The 21,251-nt window shown below is 46.8% G+C and overlaps 1 protein-coding gene across 11 annotated transcripts in view; it reads left to right on the top strand.

Moving 5' to 3' along the window:
• Positions 1–21,251, top strand: part of LOC121008059 (up-regulator of cell proliferation-like) — an 81,742-nt gene that overhangs the window by 44,402 nt on the left and 16,089 nt on the right. For 2 of the 11 annotated variants that reach the window (XR_005780510.1, XM_040440335.1), the window contains exon 1: positions 12,971–13,076. The exons of 1 other annotated variant lie outside the window; for it this stretch is intronic. The gene's annotated coding sequence lies outside the window, so the exon portion shown is untranslated. 8 more of the 11 variants (XM_040440339.1, XM_040440343.1, XM_040440338.1 and 5 more) reach the window with 8 other exon arrangements.

Genomic DNA, 21,251 nt, shown 5'->3' with positions numbered 1-21,251 from the left:
TTTGAGTAGTTGTGGATTAGCTCGCACCCACGTTAAGGAATCCGATGTGTTCTGTTTGACCGCTTTTTGTGTCCATGTGGCATTAGTCATCTGCTTTTCATGGCTATCAAAAAAAAAACCTGAAGAACACACACCCATCTCCTCCTAGCCATCATCCATGACATGGACCGCACAGGCTCGGCATCCATGGGCTGTTTTTTCAGATCATTTTCTGGAATGGACACGTTTAGCACAAAAATCAGACCAGAGTACAGCAGATAGTCGGTGACAAAACTCTGACAGTGCTTTGGCCCATTGACCATAATGTGTCCTTCTTGACTCGGAGAGCACATGGGCGTGAGAACTGCTCTTCTGAATGAGGCTTTCAGAATCACAAAAACTATTGGGTCTACATCCGCAATACATATGTGATGGCCATTGACACACACCCTGGGCGAGGGAAGGAATTTTGCGTTACCATACACCAGCCTTGATCTCCTGTGCGCCGATTTGAGATGCGCCATATTTATTAATAGGATGATGACTGTTAATAAATTTGGCTCATCACCGCCACAAACTCAAATCTATGGCAGCCAGGGGCAGTTGCAGACTGATGCTATAACCTACGCCAGCTTCGGACGTAAGTTCTATTAAATCCGGAGGGCTGTGGGAGGCTTTGCCTCTTTCTCTAAACCTACGCTGATTTGCTTCCCAGAAGTCTATAAAACATTGCCTGACAATTTATGCTGAAGCATTGAGGGCCGCCATTTATTTCTGATCTGAGTGATTGCTAGAGGTAACTGCTCCACAACTGACCTGGGGAAAATGTGCGGTTTTAAAAGGTGGTTTCCAAGTGCCCACGACAAGATGCCCTCCAGTGATCTCTGTTTGTCAGCTTTCTATCACACGTTATTACCTGGGGGGCTTTAAGGGCTTGTGCCATGTTCCTGAGGGTCTGGATAGGTTAACCCCTTAGTTACCAGCCTGTTTTGGGCCTTACTGACCAAGCGTTTTTCTTCCTTTTTCATCGTCGCGTTCCAAGAGCTATAACTTTTTTATTTTTCTGTCTATATAGCTTTATGAGGGCTTGTTCTTTGCGGGACAAGTGGTAGATTTTAATGGCGCCATGTAGGGGTACACATAACTTTCTGATTAACTTTTATGGGAGGGAGATAACTTTCTGGGAGGGAGATGGGAAAAACAGCAATACTGCTACTGCGTTTTTACGTTATAAATTTTACGGTGTTCATTTTTCGGTATAAATAACATAATATCTTTATTGCCCTGGTCAGTACGATTACAGTGATACCAAATACATATATCTTTTTTTTTACGTTTTACTACTTTTTTGCAATGAAACCCTCTTTTTTTTTAAAGAACAAAAATGTTTTTGCATTGCCACTTCCCAAGACCCATAACTTTTATATTTTTCTTTATATGGAGTTGTGAGGGGGCTTGATTTTTGGGGTACGACATATTTTTCATTGGAACCATTTTAGAGTAAATGGCACTTTTTACAGAATAAATGTTTTTTTGTTTTCGTTTTTTTACCACTTAATAGTCCCACAAGGGGATTATAACAGAGAGCTTTTTGAATGCTTTTAAAATGCAATGCACTATCCCTATAGTGCACTGCATTTTAATTGCAATGCTATTCTGACATTGACCAGCAGGCTGCGCTAGAGAGGTGCAGCCTGCTGGAAATTACTCTAGGCTGGTCTGGGGCCTACATCAGATCCCTGCCAGCCTTTACACACATCGGCACCCTGCGGGCGCAAGTGTTATACTGCCCAATCCAGGCTGTTAGAGCAGGGTCGCGGCTCTCATGTGAGAACCGGGTCCCCGGGGGACCCGTGCAGCGCTTAGACTGGGCTGCCATAAAAAAGCGGCGGCCCAGCCTAAGGCCCCTTAGTGACCGCCGTAAAAAGGCATATGGCTGGTCACTAAGAGGTTAAAGAGGACCTTTCATGACTCCTGACATGCCTGTTTTAATAGCTTCATGAATTGTCCATGTAATAAAAGAGCATCTATTCTTCTGTCTGTATGTTGTGCCATTCCTTTATTATTTCTACTAGACGTTATGAATTCATTCCTAGCAGTCTGCAGTAAGGGTAAAGAAGGGGGGGGGGGACAAGGTGTAACCAGTTGGGGGTGTGTACGTGCACAGACTTACTCTGTCCAATCAGTGCTGCCATTTTCAGACTGTGCAGGAACACCCCCCCCCCAACTGGTTACCTCCCCTCTGTACCCTTACTGCAGACTGCTAGCAATTCATTCATAACTTCTAGTAGAAATAATAAAGGAATGGCACAACATAGAGCCATAGGAATAGAGGCTCCAGAATTGTTATTACATGGGGAATGCATGAAGCTATTAAAACAGAAATGTCAGGAGAGGGGAGAGGTCCTCTTTAATAATTAGTTATCTCTGACAATCGAGGTGATGAAGGGGTTAGAGGGGCGTGGCCTGATGCAGAGCTGAGAAGACGTGTCCGCTCTGAGGTCCGGCAGCCGCAGCAACCTACCGCTTCATAAAGTGTTCTCCTGCAAAATCAGCCCAAGAAAGCCCCAGAGTCCACCTACCACCTCAGGAGCCCCCAGAATGACTCGCTCAAAGAAAACGCCGGGTCCACTGCCGAAGCTTACCTCCTTCTTCTCCTCGGCATGGATCCAAGATGGCGCCCGCTCCCCACATGAGGTGACAGCAGAAGCGCTGAAGGCCCAGCATAAGCGCTCCACAAGGCAGCACATGACTGCAGGATCCTCCGAACACTCTTCTCTGGCAAGTAACCCCAACACTCCTAAAAGGGGGTCGCCTAAGAGCTCTTCCCCTGAAGCTAACTCAGACATCAGCATAAAACCTGAAAGGGGTAACACCATCACCCTAACTGCCATGCAAGAATTAATGGCAGATTTCAAAAGCTCCATACATCTAGAAATACAGTCAGCCCTGAACACTATTAGAGCTGACATTACAGCTATTGGGGACTGTAAAGGGGGAATATTAATCACCAATATTTATGCAAATATCGATAATTAATATTCATAAATAGGATGAATCGTCTATCGATGACCCCGCCTATTTATACCTTTATATAACAATACAGTAATTTTACAATACTTTACCTTACGCTATTAACTAAGCTAGCTGCATGCGCCTTACTAAACGGACTATCGCTAATAACCACACATTACACAGATAGTTACAAATAAAACATAGTATTTATTAATACCAACAATACACTACGCACGCAATACACTAACAATACAGTACTATAAATACAGCACTAAACTACACTACACGGTTCCCAAATTCCACCCACAAACTAACTATACAATACACTCACACAAATATTAGCAGCCCACCCACCTGGTTCTACTTACTGTCCCTATGGGGTATGACGAGGGTTAACAGTGGCACTGCAGGGGTGTATGCAGGCCACAGACACAGATACAGTAACACCCTTCAAGTGTTAGGGGTACAGAGAGGGGGTGTGTATGGGCAGGTAGTGGATAGGGGTAAGGTACAGTGGGGGAGACAGCAATGCAAGGGTTAATACCTTGCAAGTGTTAGGGAGAGGTAAGGTACAGTGGGGTGTTCGGGGCAGTACAGCAATGCAAGGGTTAATACCCTGCAAGTGTACAGAGAGGGGGTGTATATGAATCGTTGGTGGGATAGGGGTTATGGGCAAGTAGGAGTTTATAGTGAATCGTTGGTGGGATAGGGGATATGGGCAAATAGGGGTTAATAATAAGAAGAGGGGGATACTCAGTGCTCGTTGTCCGGGTGATCCTCATCAGCCAGGGGGGCCGCTCCGTCCCTGAGCGCCGGCTACGCTCTCCTTCAGGGGGGGGGGGGGGCGGTAGGGGTCTCTCCTTTCAGTGCAGGGCTGCCGGACTTTATATCCCACAGCCCGCACTCCCGGCGGCTGTGCCCGCGCGCCACAGGTAAAGACACAGGTAAAGACATCACCGCGCCAGCCTGCGCGTCCCTGCACACACATAGCGGGGCCGCGCCACTTGCTGACAGGTGGGAGAAGCCTTTGATCTCCCGCCTGCAGCACCTTGCATTCCGGACAGCGCGATAGTAATCGCGCTGCCGGAATGTGCATAATAGAAGGAGGGGAGGTTTCTCCCTGCCTTCTATCATGTATAACTATCTCCAGCAGCGCTGGAGATAATTAGAACAAAGGACTCAGATTCTGTTGAGAATTTTAATACAATATAGTGAGCACTCAATATCTGCTGCTATACGTCAGGTTCAATTTATAGATTATTTATTAAGTCACACTACAGCGTATTTTATACAAGATTAAAACAATATATTGATAAAATACCGCTATTACAAATCATTAAGAAGTATCACTGCTAAATATCAATATGAGTCGTTATTATATATCAATAAAATTTGAACTTGTTAAGAATATAAATATATAAATATATAAATATAGAAAATCCCTATTATTACTTTATATGCGCTGCACCTGTATTGCGCTACAAAGTCTCAGTCTTATATCTAAGAGGAGAGGCTCACAGTTCCAGGCGGTTCACAGTTCAGCTACTGAGGAAAAGGTCAGAAACCTTGAAACGCGTATAGCAGGACGGGATCCATACACTGAAGGAGACACTTCACTACACCGGAATCACCAGTACGCAGAGTTATGGACATAACCGCATAGACGGTAATTAGCAAGATTCTTGACTCAAACATAGGAGCCTCGAACATATCTACAAGCGAGGACTCCCTGACGCCCTAACCTCGTGGATTGTTGGTAAAATACAGGACGCCAACTACACGTGGGGCGTATAGGAGTCAATTGAAAGCAGGTATTTCATCTACCATAACGAGACTGCAGAGTGGAGCAAGTGGAAGCTAGCCTACAGCGCTATAAAGAAATCCGGTGAGTGCACTAACCTGTGGTGGGACGCCACCACGGACTGATACACACAAGCTGGACCCCAAAAAAGTGAGTAATATTGAATAGTAAACTCACGAAGATACCGCCTGGAACTGTGAGCCTCTCCTCTTAGATATAAGACTGAGACTTTGTAGCGCAATACAGGCGCAGCGCATATAAAGTAATAATAGGGATTTTATATATTTATATATTTATATTCTTAACAAGTTCAAATTTTATTGATATATAATAACGACTCATATTGATATTTAGCAGTGATACTTCTTAATGATTTGTAATAGCGGTATTTTATCAATATATTGTTTTAATCTTGTATAAAATACGCTGTAGTGTGACTTAATAAATAATCTATAAATTGAACCTGACGTATAGCAGCATATATTGAGTGCTCACTATATTGTATTAAAATTCTCAAACTTCACACTGTGGTTAGGGTGAACCACACCTTAGTTTGAGCACCTGCCTTAGCTGACTGAAGGGTGAGCCACTATAAACTTTACTAAATTTCAGATTCTGTTGAACCTGAGTTCTTTGTATCCATCAGGATGACCGGACCCTTGTCCGGTCATTCTGATGCAATCAGCCAGATTGCCTCAGTGTGAATGCTTGGGGCCCATTCACACCGATGCACCTGGTTTCTGCTGCCTATGGAGGGGGATATATGTATAATATACATGTGTATGGATGCTTGGGGCACATCCATACACATGTATACACTGATACTGGGATATATAGGGGACATATATCAGGGGGCATATATATATATATTATAAAGGGGGATTTATATATATACTATACACCTATATTATAAGGGGGCACAGCTTACCACATATTTCCCACAGGGGCCACCATGAGCCCCTGTGGGCCACCAAAGGCAGATGTGCGCAGATGCTGGGCACATCTGCTCACAGCCTCCTATAAAGTGTCAATTAACGCATGCATATATATCATACATGCATGCACGTGTTTGCATGCATATATGTATATATATGCATGCGTCTCAACCCTTCCTCAACAGGGACCGTACTGCCCACCTAGAAGAAAAAATGGAGGAGTTTAAAGAAGCTCACAACTCCATGGTTGACTCATACAATGAGACACAAGATGATGTAGCTGCCAAAAAATTTAAACTGGTGGACTTGGAAGATCGTTCCAGAAGGAACAATATCAGGTTCAGGAATATACCTGAAACTGTCACGAATGATTCGCTTCAAGAGTTCCTGACAGATTTATTCACATCGATTCTTCCTGATACTCCTGAGAGGGACCTCCTCATCGACAGAGCACACCGGGTTCCTAAACCCAGATCTCTGCCCGCAAGCTCACCGAGAGACGTGTTAGTGAGACTTCACTTCTTTCACTTTAAAAATAACTGTTGAGAGAAGCTGGCCGCAAGAAAGACATACCAGAGAGGTTTAAACAAATCTCAATCTCTGCGGACCTCTGCCCTGCAACACTAGCGAGAAGAAGAGAGTTCGCAAAATACACGGCCATACTGAGAGAAAATAACATCCCATATCGATGGGGATTCCCTGTCAAGTTAATTGTCAGCAGAAACGACTCTAACCATGGGTTATTATCTCCCTCACAAGCTGCGGAACTGCTGAAGAAATGGTTCCCTCATCTGCCACCAGAGGGAGAAAGATCTCCAGAGAAGCCGAAACCTCATCCCTGATGCAGGAATGGACCTGAGTGAAGAGATAAAGACAGAACTCTTTATAGTTTCCTATTAGTGCTATGCGGTGACTACAATAAAGTCATAGACCCCTTATTGGATAAGGATCTTTCTTTCAGGGACCTTCTTCACAAAGAAGGATTGTTTGACTCTTGGCGCATCCTACACACCTCTGAAAAAGATTTTGCCTTTTTTTCCTCGCCTCATAACTCATATTCACGCATTGACATGATTCTTGTGGATAAGATTCTGCTCCAAAATGTGACCGCTGCAAACATAGGAGTTATATCTTGGTCGGATCATGCCCCAACCTCTATATCTATTAAAACACAATTTTCCAAAGCGTACTTTGCACCCTGGAGATTAAACAACTCCATTTTAAACAACCCAGAATACCTAAACGTATTTCATAATGCCCTAAAAGAATATTTCGAAACAAATACAACACCTGATGTATCCACGGTAACTGTATGGTGTGCCCACAAGGCAGTGATGAGAGGCCTCTTTCCAAAGCACTCGAAAAGAAAAAACGCATCCAAAAAGCTGAACTACTCACTAATCAAATCATACACTTAGTGTAATGCAAGGCACCAACGAAACAGACCAGTGAGGATGAAGTCAAAGGGGTTTATTAACAAAATAAACAAAGTCCAGGTAAACTTCACTGGGCAAAGATCAGGCAAACAAAAGACTAAGGAAAGCCAGGAGTAGTCCCGATCCATGCATAAGTCTCTGGGCAACTTGCCAGGTAAACAGATGCGTCACGGAAAGTCCCGGGTCCTGGGTCCCACTGGAACGGACGGAGTCCCAGCAAACTTCAGTCAGTAGCTGGCAGTACTGACCTGCACCTGGATAAGGAAGGATAACAGTGGGCACTGACCGACCTGGGAGTCCACCTTTTATGTGCCTGCTAACAAATCCCAGGGCGCCAAATGTCCACTCCCCAAAGGTCATGATCCTGCCCTACACCTGTGTACAAGGCTTTGGTCGGTCATTAGTCATTTAGACCAATGCCGGCCCCCTAATCTGCTTTGAACTTGCGGCCTGGTGCTATTCCCTTCACTGGTCAGCGAAGAGCGTACGTGCGACTGCATATCCCCTCGCGTCGACATGGACACCGGAATGGAATCCGCAATAGGCACTGCAGACAAGCTCGGCCACAGCGTACTGCCACTAGCCCGGCCAAGCTGTCCCCGAAAGCCATGCGTTCTTCCCCTCCGGCGCACATGCAAACGCATCCCCGCATCGGTTCCTAAAGGGGTCGGAGCTGGTATATCAATGGAGACGCGCGTAACCTGTCCCGCAGCTCCACGAGGACCCTTTTTTGGTCACACCGGAGTGCGAGACAGGTGAGAATCTTACACTTAGAAAACAAAAATAAAAAATGTCCCAAAACATTACACACCCTAAAATTGAAAGATCTCAGACATGAACTTTATGTCCTAATGCAATCCAGGTTTGAACTTTACCTCCGTAAATTGAAAACAATGTTTTATCACAGTGGAAACAAAGCTAATAAATCTCTAGCCAATAGAATCAAAACCAAATCAGCCAAATCCAGAATCCCCTACCTGTACGATGCAAATAAACAAAAAATCATAAACCCACAAGACATTGTGAGCGAATTTGCAGCCTACTACTCTAAGTTATATAATCTAAATAATGACAACATAACCCTACAACCCTAACGCTTTTTTAAACAAGATTTATCTTCCCAAGTTATCAAGTACTCAACTTGAACCCTTAAACCATAATTTAAGATCTGAAGAAATATTAAAAGTTATAGCCTCCCTCAAACTCACTAAATCTCCAGGCCCTGACGGACTTATCAACGAATACTACAAAGCCTTCTCACCACTTTTACTAGAGCATATAAGGAAATGCTTTCAGCAATTTTTTGCAGGACAACCTATACCCAAATAAATGCTATCGGCCATGATAGTGACTCTACCTAAAGCAGGCAAAATTCCCGATACCACGGCCAACTTTCGCCCTATTTCCCTTCTCAATTTGTATATAATTTTTTTTGCCAAACTATTGTCCATCTGACTAATAGATATACTACCCAACTTGGTACACTATGACCAAGTGGAATTAGTCAAAAATAGACAAACATCGGATGGCACAAGAAGTTTTATTGACCTCTTGGACGTAATCGATAAACGCAGAATGCCCTCTCTGCTCCTATCCCTGGACGCAGAGAAGGCGTTTGAAAGAGTTAACTGTGACTTCTTAAAAGCTTCCCTAACTAAATGTGGCTTCCAAGGTGGATTTATTACAGCACTCCTGGCCCTTTACTCCAGACCTAATGCAACAGTCTATACCTCGGGCTTTCTTTCTGCGTCCTTCGACATCACCAACGGTACACGTCAGGGATGCCCTATCCCCCCCCTGATTTTTGCCCTTATCATGGAACCCCTGGCAGAGAGTATTAGATCTTCTCAAGATGTTTCTGGCCTTGAGATCTATGGAATGGCACATAAAATTGGTCTTTTTGCTAACGATACCATCCTTATCATGACACAACCATCTATTTCCTTACCAGCAGCTGTTAAGATTATTGACCTCTTCAACGCTGTATCCTACTATAAAGTTAATGCAAACAAGTCGCAAATAAACCTTGGCCGAATGGAACTCAAATCCCAGAAATCCAAATTCCATTTCCAATGGGTTAAAAGTAATCTTCCTTACCTAGGGATAACACTAACATACCCCCCTTCATCAATGTTTCAATGCAATTAAATTACCTTACTAGAAGAGATTAAAAGTAAACTAGCATCCTTCAAGATGTTTGTTACTTCGTGGCTAGGTAGAATTGCAGTTTCTAAAATTATGATACTTCCCAAAATCCTATATACCTTCAGAAATGTGGCAATCTATGTTCCAGCTTCCTACATCAGAACCCATTCAGAATTTGGAATGGTAGATGACCCAGGGTGAGAGCAGATATTCTCTTTTCACATATGACTAGAGGAGGAGTGAACTATACTATAAATCAGTGATTCTATCCCATCTTAAATCACTTTGGCTAAAGGACACCTCCAAAAATTGGGTCAAAATTTAATTGGGAATGCTGAAAAACCACGACATCTCACACTTTTTAAATGTACATCTCAACTTTGTACCATTTAGCAATTCCCCCTTTCTATCCTCTACTCTTCAAGCTATAATAAGATTATGGTTTGACCCATTGATCTACGGCCTCTTCAACTCACCAGACATAATAGACAAGCCCATAACCACTTTTGAGCTGTTCATCCCAAATCTCGCTATGTTAACTTGGAATACTAAGGGTATTAACTGCTTGGGAGATGTGGGTGGAAGGGAATTATACCAATTCCCCAATTTAGTAAAGAAATATGACCTGTCAGGATTCAACTACTTTGCATATTTGCAACTAAGTCATTTGATTAAATCAAAGCCTAACACCCTTTCAACTATATACCAATCATCAATACTACCACTGTGGATGTCAAATCCTAATTCCAATTCACATAGCATCTCCTTTTGCTATAGGAATCTTCTGTTGGAGGAGAAAGACGGGACGGAGAACATCCAAAGTCAGTGGCATAGTGATTTAAATCAAACCTTCACAACTGACCAATGGCAAGTGGCTCTCTCATCCATACCAAAATTTTCAAAATGTACCTCTCACCTTGAGACACACCGTAAAGTGTTTTATAGATGGTACTTCACTCCGCTCCGTCTTTCTCTGATATTTCCAGACGCATCAAACATGTGCTGGAGATGTGGCAAAGTAGAGGGAACTTATATCCAATTGTGGTGGGAATGTACGTACGTAAAGAAAATTTGGACTCAAGTATTTCTAATATTAACAAAACTATGCCAATTCCCTATTGACCCTGATCCAGCCTTGGCTCTCCTGGCACTGGGTATAGACAGGTTCTCTTTCTTGCATGCCACCATTGTCTCACATATTTGTATTGCAGTAAGACAAAAAATTGCCTCCTTCTGGAAACAAAAGGAACCCATATACAGTACATTTCTAGCATTATCAAATCGATGAATGAACAGTGTTGGTATGAAAGAATGTCTGCCTCAGCTTTTAATTGTCCAAACAAACACAGGTCCAGATGGGAAGTCTGGACCTCATCTATTTTCCACAAATCGGAACATTGAGACATATACTTTTACGTATCTACTGTAAACCAAGCTTATGTGACTACCTCCTTCTCCTTACAACTTCCCGACTGAGAACCCTGTCTTTCCTAGGCTCCTGGAACATCTACCATGGTGTAGATTGTACTTTTAACATTTAACTGATGTTTTATAACCTTCATTTTTTCTCTTAGAAATTATTCCTTTCCCTATTCCATTAATGTACTGTTACAAAATATGATATGTAAACCATTACCATGTCAACTCTATCCATCGATTTGATTCATGTAATTGCATATGGCATACCAATAAAACTATGTTTCAAAAAAAGAAAGGGTTAATATCAATATCCATTATCTATGGTGGTCTAGGGTGATGATGGGTTTTGTATCCCTGGAGGTTTGTAGTGGTTTCGTGATTACACATATAATAATCATACCTCGCTCACCTCAGGATCGTCTGTTCTACCCTCTTTGAGCAGTATCCTAGGTTTCCCTCCATCTTTGCTGCTTGGATCCTCCATGTTGGATTCCTTCTCCCCTCCATGATCTACTGCGAGTGTAAGCTGAGCACCAGAACACCTGTTCCCAGCCAATGTTCAGCTGCCACCCACTTTATCAGGACCCTTCCCATATTTGGTTCTCTACAGTCCACGTTCCTGACTAGGGTGTTAGTGACCATGTAATTGACCTTTTTCCTGTCTGCCACTTGCCCTGACCTCTGCCTGACATCTGCTGTGACCGTACTCTGCCTGCCTCGACCTCTGCCTGTCTAAACCCATATCCTTGCTCCCCCCTACCACGTCCTGGTGTCATCTGCTCAGCTCACATCACCTGTTGCTAGAGGAGACCACTTCTGTGGTAGTGATCTCCAAATTCTCTGAAGCATATCCCTGTAAAGGGTTAAAGGATGAATACAAAAAATCCATTAGACTCCACTCCATTAGCCCAAAGCCAAATCTGTGAAAACCCGCTGGATCGACATAGACTACTGTGAGGTGAACAATAACACTGATATTTACTATATATTATCACATGTGGGTGATGTTATGTACCTAGAATGGTATAAGCTGACATCGATCTCCAGCGCAGCAGTGAAAGCCTCGCCCCTTTAACAATGTAACGCCCCAGAGTGGCATTACCACTTTGCACCCGCTACTGTCTTTATTGGTTAACCTCATGTCATCAGGTGTATTTATTTCAGGTCCAAACACTGTGCATTTCCTATTTTGTTATGTAACTGTTCAAATGTAATGTGCCTGGTTCACCAGCAGGTGGCTGCAAACACGGCAGAGCTACAGTTAGAGAGCATGGAGCGTTTCATTCCATTCTAACCTCCCTCTGTGGAGTGGCGGGCGAGTCCCCCTTCCTTCAGGAAGGGAGTGGTCCAAGTTTAGTTGCAGTTTAGCTTACCCCCTCCTAGGAGAAGGAAGCAAGTGCTGGGCATGTCACTGTTGGATGTGCCCATGCCCAAGCCAAGCCAGCTAGAGCACCTTCAGCTTTTCTGGATATAGAGGCCACAGCTTAGAGCCTCAGGAGCCAGGAAGAAAGTTCCCTGGTATAACTTAAGAGACAGACTACAGAGAGAAGTTGCAGCATACAGCAAAAGATGAGTCATACAGTCAGCCTGTCAGTACAGCAGAGCCAGAGAGCAACAGATGTAACAGAGTGGAGTTTGCCTGCCAGAGTTTCATGCTAAAGCCTGCTGGGACCAAGACAAAGTCTGTAAACCGTTTTGGAGAACGTTTATGCAAAGTAAAGCTGCTTTTCAACTTCATTACAAGGTCTGGACTCAATTATTTCTTTAAACTCCTCAACTATACTCCCCTATTTATTGCTTCGGAGCCAAAGCCTGGGGTCCATCCGTATCCAGGTAGGAGCACCGTGACACACATAAAAATACATTTTAGGCCGCACTATACCACTCTGCAATTCCTACACCTGGGACGTTAAATAGAGGGCCCTAGGGGGAGGGGGGGAGGCGCCTCTTTCAGCAACACACTACAAATGTTATCTGTCCTGAAACGCGGTGGAGACTTCGTAAATGCATTCTCAGGAGGAGCGTCATTATCTGAGCGGCTTTCACAGAAAACCAGTGTAGTTTCTTTAAATGATTTCCCCCAGAGTAAACTGTGGATGCAGTGAACAGAGTCTGACAATTACAATGTCCTGGAGTCGGGAGAAAGGAAAGTGAAACTTCTTCTGTTCTAAGTTTCATTTCTCCCAATTATCATTAGGTCTCTTCCCCTTATTGTTTCATATTTCAGATAAAGTCACTCGCTGCAGTCACTGCCCACCAGAAATCACCAGGAAGGTCGCTGAGTGAGAGCTGCTGCTGCCTCCTGCACTGGTCATCACCCCTCCACAACAGGTCCCTCAGAATAAGGTAAGTGAGAGCTGCTGTCTCCTGCACTGGTCATCAACCTTCCACACCAAGTCCCTCAGTATAAGGTAAGTGAGAGCTGCTGCCTCCTGCACTGGTCATCACTCCTCCACACCAGGTCCCTCAGTATAAGGTAAGTGAGAGCTGCTGCCTCATGCACTGGTCATCACTCCTCCACAACAGGTCCCTCAGTATAAGGTAAGTGAGAGCTGCTGCTGCTCCTGCACTGGTCATCACTCCTCCACGACAGGTCCCTCAGTATAAGGGGAGAGCTGCTGCCTCCTGCACTGGTCATCACTCCTCCACAACAGGTCCCTCAGTATAAGGGGAGAGATGCTGCTCCTGCACTGGTCATCACTCCTCCACAACAGGCCCCTCAGTATAAGGTGAGAGCTGCTGCCTCCTGCACTCAGGGCCGGCCTTAGGTGTTCAGGCGCCCTGTGCGAGCTAACCTTGTGGCGCCCCCCCCCCCCCCAAAAAAAAAAAAAACACTGCTTGTTGCTGGCATCATGGCATAGGCTGGCTGACTATCCAACCAAGTAGTTACCAGCCCACACACCCCAAAGGCCGGTGTAATGTTATACTTCCCTACTTCGTGAGATTTCCCTACCCTCGTCACTTCCAGTCGCACCGGACATGACGTGAGGAGGTTTGCAGCGCCGCGCAGGCGCACAACGACAGGTTAGGGAAGTTTCACAGCAGAGTGCGCATGCGCCAGGAGCCTCACCAGCGGTTAGGGAAGGGAAAAATTACGTACGGGCCAGTACTTTTTCCCTACCCTAACCGCTGGTGAGGCTCCCAGCGCATGCGCAGTGTCGGCCGGTGTCCAGCTGAGAACATCCATCCGATCACCGCACCTGTGCACTGGCCCATAATTTTTCCCTACCCTAACCGCCGGCGAGGCTCCCAGCGCATGCGCACTCTGCTGTGAAATTTCCCTAACCCATCATTGTGCGCAGTGGGCCCCCCCAATATAATAAACATTGGCGCAGTACGCCCCCCCAATATAATAAACATTGGTGGTGCAGTGCGCCCCCCCCAACACCCCAGTATAATAAACATTGGTGGCGCAGTGCGCCCCCCCCAACACCCCAGTATAATAAACATTGGTGGCGCAGTGCGCCCCCCCAATATAATAAACATTGGTGGCGCAGTGCGCTCCCCCCCCAACACCCCAGTATAATAAACATTGGTGGCGCAGTGCGCCCCCCCAACACCCCAGTATAATAAACATTGGTGGCGCAGTGCGCCCCCCCAATATAATAAACATTGGTGGCGCAGTGCGCTCCCCCCCAACACCCCAGTATAATAAACATTGGTGGCGCAGTGCGCCCCCCCAACACCCCAGTATAATAAACATTGGTGGCGCAGTGTGCCCCCCCAACACCCCAGTTTAATAAACATTGGTGGCGCAGTGCGCCCCCCCCAACACCCCAGTATAATAAACATTGGTGGCGCAGTGCGCCCCCCCAATATAATAAACATTGGTGGCGCAGTGCGCTCCCCCCCCAACACCCCAGTATAATAAACATTGGTGGCGCAGTGCGCCCCCCCAACACCCCAGTATAATAAACATTGGTGGCGCAGTGCGCCCCCCCAATATAATAAACATTGGTGGCGCAGTGCGCTCCCCCCCAACACCCCAGTATAATAAACATTGGTGGCGCAGTGCGCCCCCCCCCCCAACACCCCAGTATAATAAACATTGGTGGCGCAGTGCGCCCCCCCAACACCCCAGTATAATAAACATTGGTGGCGCAGTGCGCCCCCCCCAACACCCCAGTATAATAAACATTGGTGGCGCAGTGCGCCCCCCCCAACACCCCAGTATAATAAACATTGGTGGTGCAGTGCGCCCCCCCCAACACCCCAGTATAATAAACATTGGTGGCGCAGTGCACCCCCCCTCAATATAATAAACATTGGTGGCACAGTGGGCAGTGCCAATGAGGGTTAAAAAATAATTAACTCACCTCCTCCAATTGATCGTCTTCTGTTCTTTCTTCATGACCTGTCAAAGGACCTGTGGTGACATCACTGTGCTCATCACATGATCCATCACCATGGTAATGGGTCATGTGATGAGCTCAGTGACGTCACCACAGGTCCTGAAGAAAACAGGAGACCGGCAGCTATGCGATCAACTGGAGGAGGTGAGTTAATTTTTTTTTATTATTTTTTAACCCTCACTGGCACTTCCCACTGTGCCACCAATGTTTCTTATACTGGGGTGTTGGGGGGGGGGGGGCCGCACTGTGCCACCGTTTCTTATACTGGGGTGTTGGGGGGGGGCCGCACTGTGCCACCGTTTCTTATACTGGGGTGTTGGGGGGGGCGCACTGTGCCACCAACGTTTATTATACTGGGGGGGGGGGGGGGCGCACTGTGCCACCAACGTTTCTTATACAAATACAGGAGGCGGGTGCTGGAATCAAATAGCCGACACCCGACCTCTGTGACAGGGAGCTGCGATCAGCGGCAGTTAACCCCTCAGGTACCGCACCTGAAGGGTTAACTCAAATGCAGCTGATCGCAGCTCCCTGTCAAAGAGGTCGGGTGTCGGCTATTTGATTCCAGCACCCGCCTCCTGTATTTGTATTTCAGGTCAGTTATCTTCATTGGTGGCGCAGTGGCCACAGCCCCTCCTCCTCCTCCTGTCTCTTCTTATTGGCAGATGCGGGGGCAGCAGGCAGGTCAGGCACAGGGGAGGAGGAACGAATCAGGTCAGACAGGGGAGGGCTAGATGGAGGGGGCGCCCCGAGGGAGAACACAAGTTCAGCCTCGCCTGCCGCATATTACATTGCGAGCTGTCGGCCGCCCAGCGCCCCTGTTACTATGGCGCCCTGTGCGGCCGCACAGCCCGCACACCCCAAAGGCCGGCCCTGCCTGCACTGGTCATCACTCCTCCACAACAGGCCCCTCAGTATAAGGGGAGAGCTGCTGCCTCCTGCACTGGTCATCACTCCTCCACAACAGGTCCCTCAGTATAAGGGGAGAGCTGCTGCCTCCTGCACTGGTCATCACTCCTCCACAACAGGTCCCTCAGTATAAGGGGAGAGCTGCTGCCTCCTGCACTGGTCATCACTCCTCCACAACAGGTCCCTCAGTATAAGGGGAGAGCTGCTGTCTCCTGCACTGGTCATCACTCCTCCACAACAGGTCCCTCAGTATAAGGTAAGTGAGAGCTGCTGTCTCCTGCACTGGTCATCACTCCTCCACAACAGGTCCCTCAGTATAAGGGGAGAGCTGCTGCCTCCTGCACTGGTCATCACTCCTCCACAACAGGTCCCTCAGTATAAGGGGAGAGCTGCTGTCTCCTGCACTGGTCATCACTCCTCCACAACAGGTCCCTCAGTATAAGGTAAGTGAGAGCTGCTGTCTCCTGCACTGGTCATCACTCCTCCACGACAGGTCCCTCAGTATAAGGTAAGTGAGAGCTGCTGCTGCTCCTGCACTGGTCATCACTCCTCCACGACAGGTCCCTCAGTATAAGGTAAGTGAGAGCTGCTGCTGCTCCTGCACTGGTCATCACTCCTCCACGACAGGTCCCTCAGTATAAGGTAAGTGAGAGCTGCTGCCTCCTGCACTGGTCATCACTCCTCCACAACAGGTCCCTCAGTATAAGGTAAGTGAGAGCTGCTGCCTCCTGCACTGGTCATCACTCCTCCACAACAGGTCCCTCAGTATAAGGTAAGTGAGAGCTGCTGCTGCTCCTTACTGGTCATCACTCCTCCACAACAGGTCCCTCAGTATAAGGGGAGAGCTGCTGCTCCTGCACTGGTCATCACTTCTCCACAACAGGTCCCTCAGTATAAGGTAAGTGAGAGCTGCTGCCTCCTGCACTGGTCATCACTCCTCCACGACAGGTCCCTCAGTATAAGGTAAGTGAGAGCTGCTGCTGCTCCTGCACTGGTCATCACTCCTCCACAACAGGTCCCTCAGTATAAGGTAAGTGAGAGCTGCTGCTGCTCCTGCACTGGTCATCACTCCTCCACAACAGGTCCCTCAGTATAAGGTGAGAGCTGCTGTCTCCTGCACTGGTCATCACTCCTCCACAACAGGTCCCTCAGTATAAGGTGAGAGCTGCTGCCTCCTGCACTGGTCATCACTTCTCCACGACAGGTCCCTCAGTATAAGGTAAGTGAGAGCTGCTGCTGCTCCTTACTGGTCATCACTCCTCCACAACAGGTCCCTCAGTATAAGGTAAGTGAGAGCTGCTGCTGCTCCTTACTGGTCATCAATCCTCCACGACAGGTCCCTCAGTATAAGGGAGAGCTGCTGCTGCTCCTGCACTGGGTCATCACTTCTCCACGACAGGTCCCTCAGTATAAGGTAAGGAGAGCTGCTGCTGCTCCTTACTGGTCATCACTCCTCCACGCAAGGTCCCTGCTCAGTATAAGGTAAGTGAGAGCTGCTGCCTCCTGCACTGGTCATCTCTCCTCCACAACAGGTCCCTCAGTATAAGGTAAGTGAGAGCTGCTGCCTCCTGCACTGGTCATCACTCCTCCACAACAGGTCCCTCAGTATAAGGTAAGTGAGAGCTGCTGCTGCTCCTTACTGGTCATCACTCCTCCACAACAGGTCCCTCAGTATAAGGGGAGAGCTGCTGCTCCTGCACTGGTCATCACTTCTCCACAACAGGTCCCTCAGTATAAGGTAAGTGAGAGCTGCTGCTGCTCCTGCACTGGTCATCACTCCTCCACAACAGGTCCCTCAGTATAAGGTAAGTGAGAGCTGCTGCTGCTCCTGCACTGGTCATCACTCCTCCACAACAGGTCCCTCAGTATAAGGTGAGAGCTGCTGTCTCCTGCACTGGTCATCACTCCTCCACAACAGGTCCCTCAGTATAAGGTGAGAGCTGCTGCCTCCTGCACTGGTCATCACTTCTCCTGCACTGGTCATCACTTCTCCACGACAGGTCCCTCAGTATAAGGTAAGTGAGAGCTGCTGCTGCTCCTTACTGGTCATCACTCCTCCACGACAGGTCCCTCAGTATAAGGGGAGAGCTGCTGCTGCTCCTGCACTGGTCATCACTCCTCCACAACAGGTCCCTCAGTATAAGGTAAGTGAGAGCTGCTGCTGCTCCTTACTGGTCATCACTCCTCCACAACAGGTCCCTCAGTATAAGGGGAGAGCTGCTGCTCCTGCACTGGTCATCACTCCTCCACAACAGGTCCCTCAGTATAAGGGCTCATTGACAAGTCCGTATTGTCGCCATGCCGATGCTGCAGATGTCAAATAGTGGACTGCAATGCACATGCATCTGCAGAATACGGCAAAAGATAGGACATGTCCTATCTCTTGCAGTGTGGCAGCACAGACTCAAAGCCCATGTAAGGGCTTACAAGTGTGTTATTAGGTGATAGGAGTGTCCTCTATTTTAGATTTGGGGTGGAGAGATGACGGATATGCTCTGGGTGATGGATGCGTTCTACTCCAGAGGTTACGGACATGTTTTACACCAGGGTGAATGGGTGTGTTCTACTACAGAGGTGATAGTCGTGTTGTACTGCAGATGTGATGGTTGTATTCTACTCTGGAGGTGATGGACGTGTTCTTCTTGAGAAGTGAGGGGACTTGTTCTACCTCAGAGGTGATGAGGCACCTCAATGCTCCCCCGACATGTTTCCGCTCCTGCACGTCGGGGGAGCATTTGTTTGTTATTTTAATGAACTGCTCTCTCTCCTGATCTATAGATCACAAGGCAGCTGAATAAAGTAGCTACAGTCACAATACCCTCGCCTTTCGTGTGGAGCTGGTGAGATCCCTCACCCCTTTTAAATGCTCCACCCGAACATAAAGGGATCTAGGTATCACCCCAGACAGGGGGCTCTGGTGTCTTTCCCCTCATAGAGGATCCAAATAAGGATAGGGCAAGGGTAAATCTACCCAGGAGGGAACTTATGGGCGCGAAAAACAGCAGGGGACACAGCTACAGAACAGAGGGGTATTGCATCTGTAGGGGCCGTCCTATCTGGTAAGCATACCAGTTTCTAACACACAAACCCATGAAAGGTCCTCTTTAAGGTTACTTGGTATGTTAATGCCGTAAAGGGAGTCTGTCACCACTATATGACCATATACAGTGCTTATATTGTCCTATAGCACACCTATACATGAATGTAATAGTACCTTTATTAATTTCTTTAGACTTGCAGAAGCAGGAAAAACGATGTTTAATTCATATGCAAATGAGCACTCGCACGGGGCGGCGGTCAGTGTGTAGGAGCCCAGACTGCTCTGCCTTCCTTCAGCGTTACTCCTCCCCAGCCTCTTCCTTTGCCCGTCCTCCTATTCCCTTGTGTCATCCCTAGGTCCGGCTGAGATCCCGCACCTGCGCACTGCTTTGCCGGGCCGTGGCATGCGCACTGTGATGCCCATTGTGGGCACGGAATCGATTCAACTAGTGCGCATGCGCCAGCCCATCGAGGCAGTGCGCAGGTGCGGGATCTCAGCCGGACCTAGGGATCACTTGAATGGGTCCGCAGTGCGGAAATGGAGGCACAGATCAGAACCCCACGGAAACACTAAAGAGTGCATCCAAAAAAATCAGAAATCCAAATTCCAGTACAAACAAGTGGCAGCTTTTATTGGAAATAGTGCATTTAAAACCAAACAGGGTATTTATATCTACGCGTTTCGGATCATGTAGTGCTGATCCTTACTCATGACAAAGAAGAAGTACACTGGCATGGATTTATATAGTGTTTCTCCAAAGAAGTCAAAAGAAAACAGGTGATCACAATTAGACCAAGCCACATCTTCATGCAAATAAAATACACAATGTTTCAGTGTTTGAATAAAACCACAAACAAAAAAGTCTAAAACCATTGTAGTACATAGAGTCAGTAGTGTAAAATCAGCTCATGCCTACGATTGAGACCTTTAGGGATACGTAAATCCATACAAAAAATAAAAAGAAGGATTCCCTGTTTAGCAGTTTCCGTCTGTGATCACCTCCCCTTGCTGGAGGGTTAACTCTCTCCAAACCTTGAACGTACGTACGTACCTGTGATATCGCCTCCATGAACAGCTGCGTAATGTAAACTGACCGCAGAGACGTTCCTCACCGTGGAATGTCAGAAATGTGCCTGCAGATCCTGTTTTTTAGGCTGTTTGTAGTACAACCTACGTATTGGAAGCGACACAAAGAGCATGTAATACAATAAACTACAAAACCAATGTTGCAGTTAATGTATTGTTTTAACTGTAACCCCTTTTGGTTGGCAACAGAAGCAATGTGACCCCCTGTGCTGATTGTTTTGCAGCAAGTGCAAACACGATGACCACATTTAAAGGTGCCCTTATGTTTCAACCAAGTGGGTTGATCCCGTTTCACATCAGAAAAAAGGGAAGGACTCACTTTTTGTGCCAGTGTAGGTGCCCGACGGGCTACACATTTAATATCGGCACTAGCAATGCCAGCCCACTGCTCATCACAGCTGAGGACAGGGAGATGCTTTCTGATTATTTGACAGATGCGTGAGTATTCCTGGCCGTAGCTGGTGAAGAAAACCGGAACTGTTGAACATGTATTTTTCTGGGACTTATTCACAGGTAAGACTAAGTCAGGCCGGGATTTGCTGAGGGCAAGTTCTCTGGCTGACTTTAAAACATGGCCGGAGAATTTGCGCTGGCAATTAAATCCATCTCCGTGCGGCAGGCTGTATCATCAGAACAATTACGTCTCACTCGGATAAATTCGCCTTTAGGTATGTTCTGAATTGCATGGCGAGAATGACAGGATGTCGCAAAGAGTGTGGTATTGCCTGCCGTATCCTTCCAAAAAGTGTGGGTGACCACAATAGATCTCTCTGAAGATCCAGTTAGTTGCAGGTCAAGGAAGGGAATGGTGGAAGCATCGCTATTCAGAGTAAACTTTAAATTACACCGAGGAGCGGCACGGCAGCCCGATCGCCCGATCGCCCGACCATACAAACAGCAGGTCGTCGATATAACGACCGTACTACTCCAAGGAGACCTCAAAAGGATTACTAGATGAAATAGATAGCGATGCTCCCACCAGGCTATATAGATGTTGGCCATACAAGGCGAAAATTTGGCCCCCATCGAAACACCGGTAAGTTGCAAAAAATAACGATGGTTGAACATGAATACATTGTATTGCAACAAAAAAAGAACAACCTGAGAAATATAATCCTGAAAACTAGAAGAGAA

This window comes from Bufo bufo, chromosome 7, assembly GCF_905171765.1.
Source record: "Bufo bufo chromosome 7, aBufBuf1.1, whole genome shotgun sequence".
In the NCBI taxonomy this organism is placed as follows: domain Eukaryota; kingdom Metazoa; phylum Chordata; class Amphibia; order Anura; family Bufonidae; genus Bufo; species Bufo bufo.
This window is presented reverse-complemented; position numbering and strand designations above follow the sequence as displayed.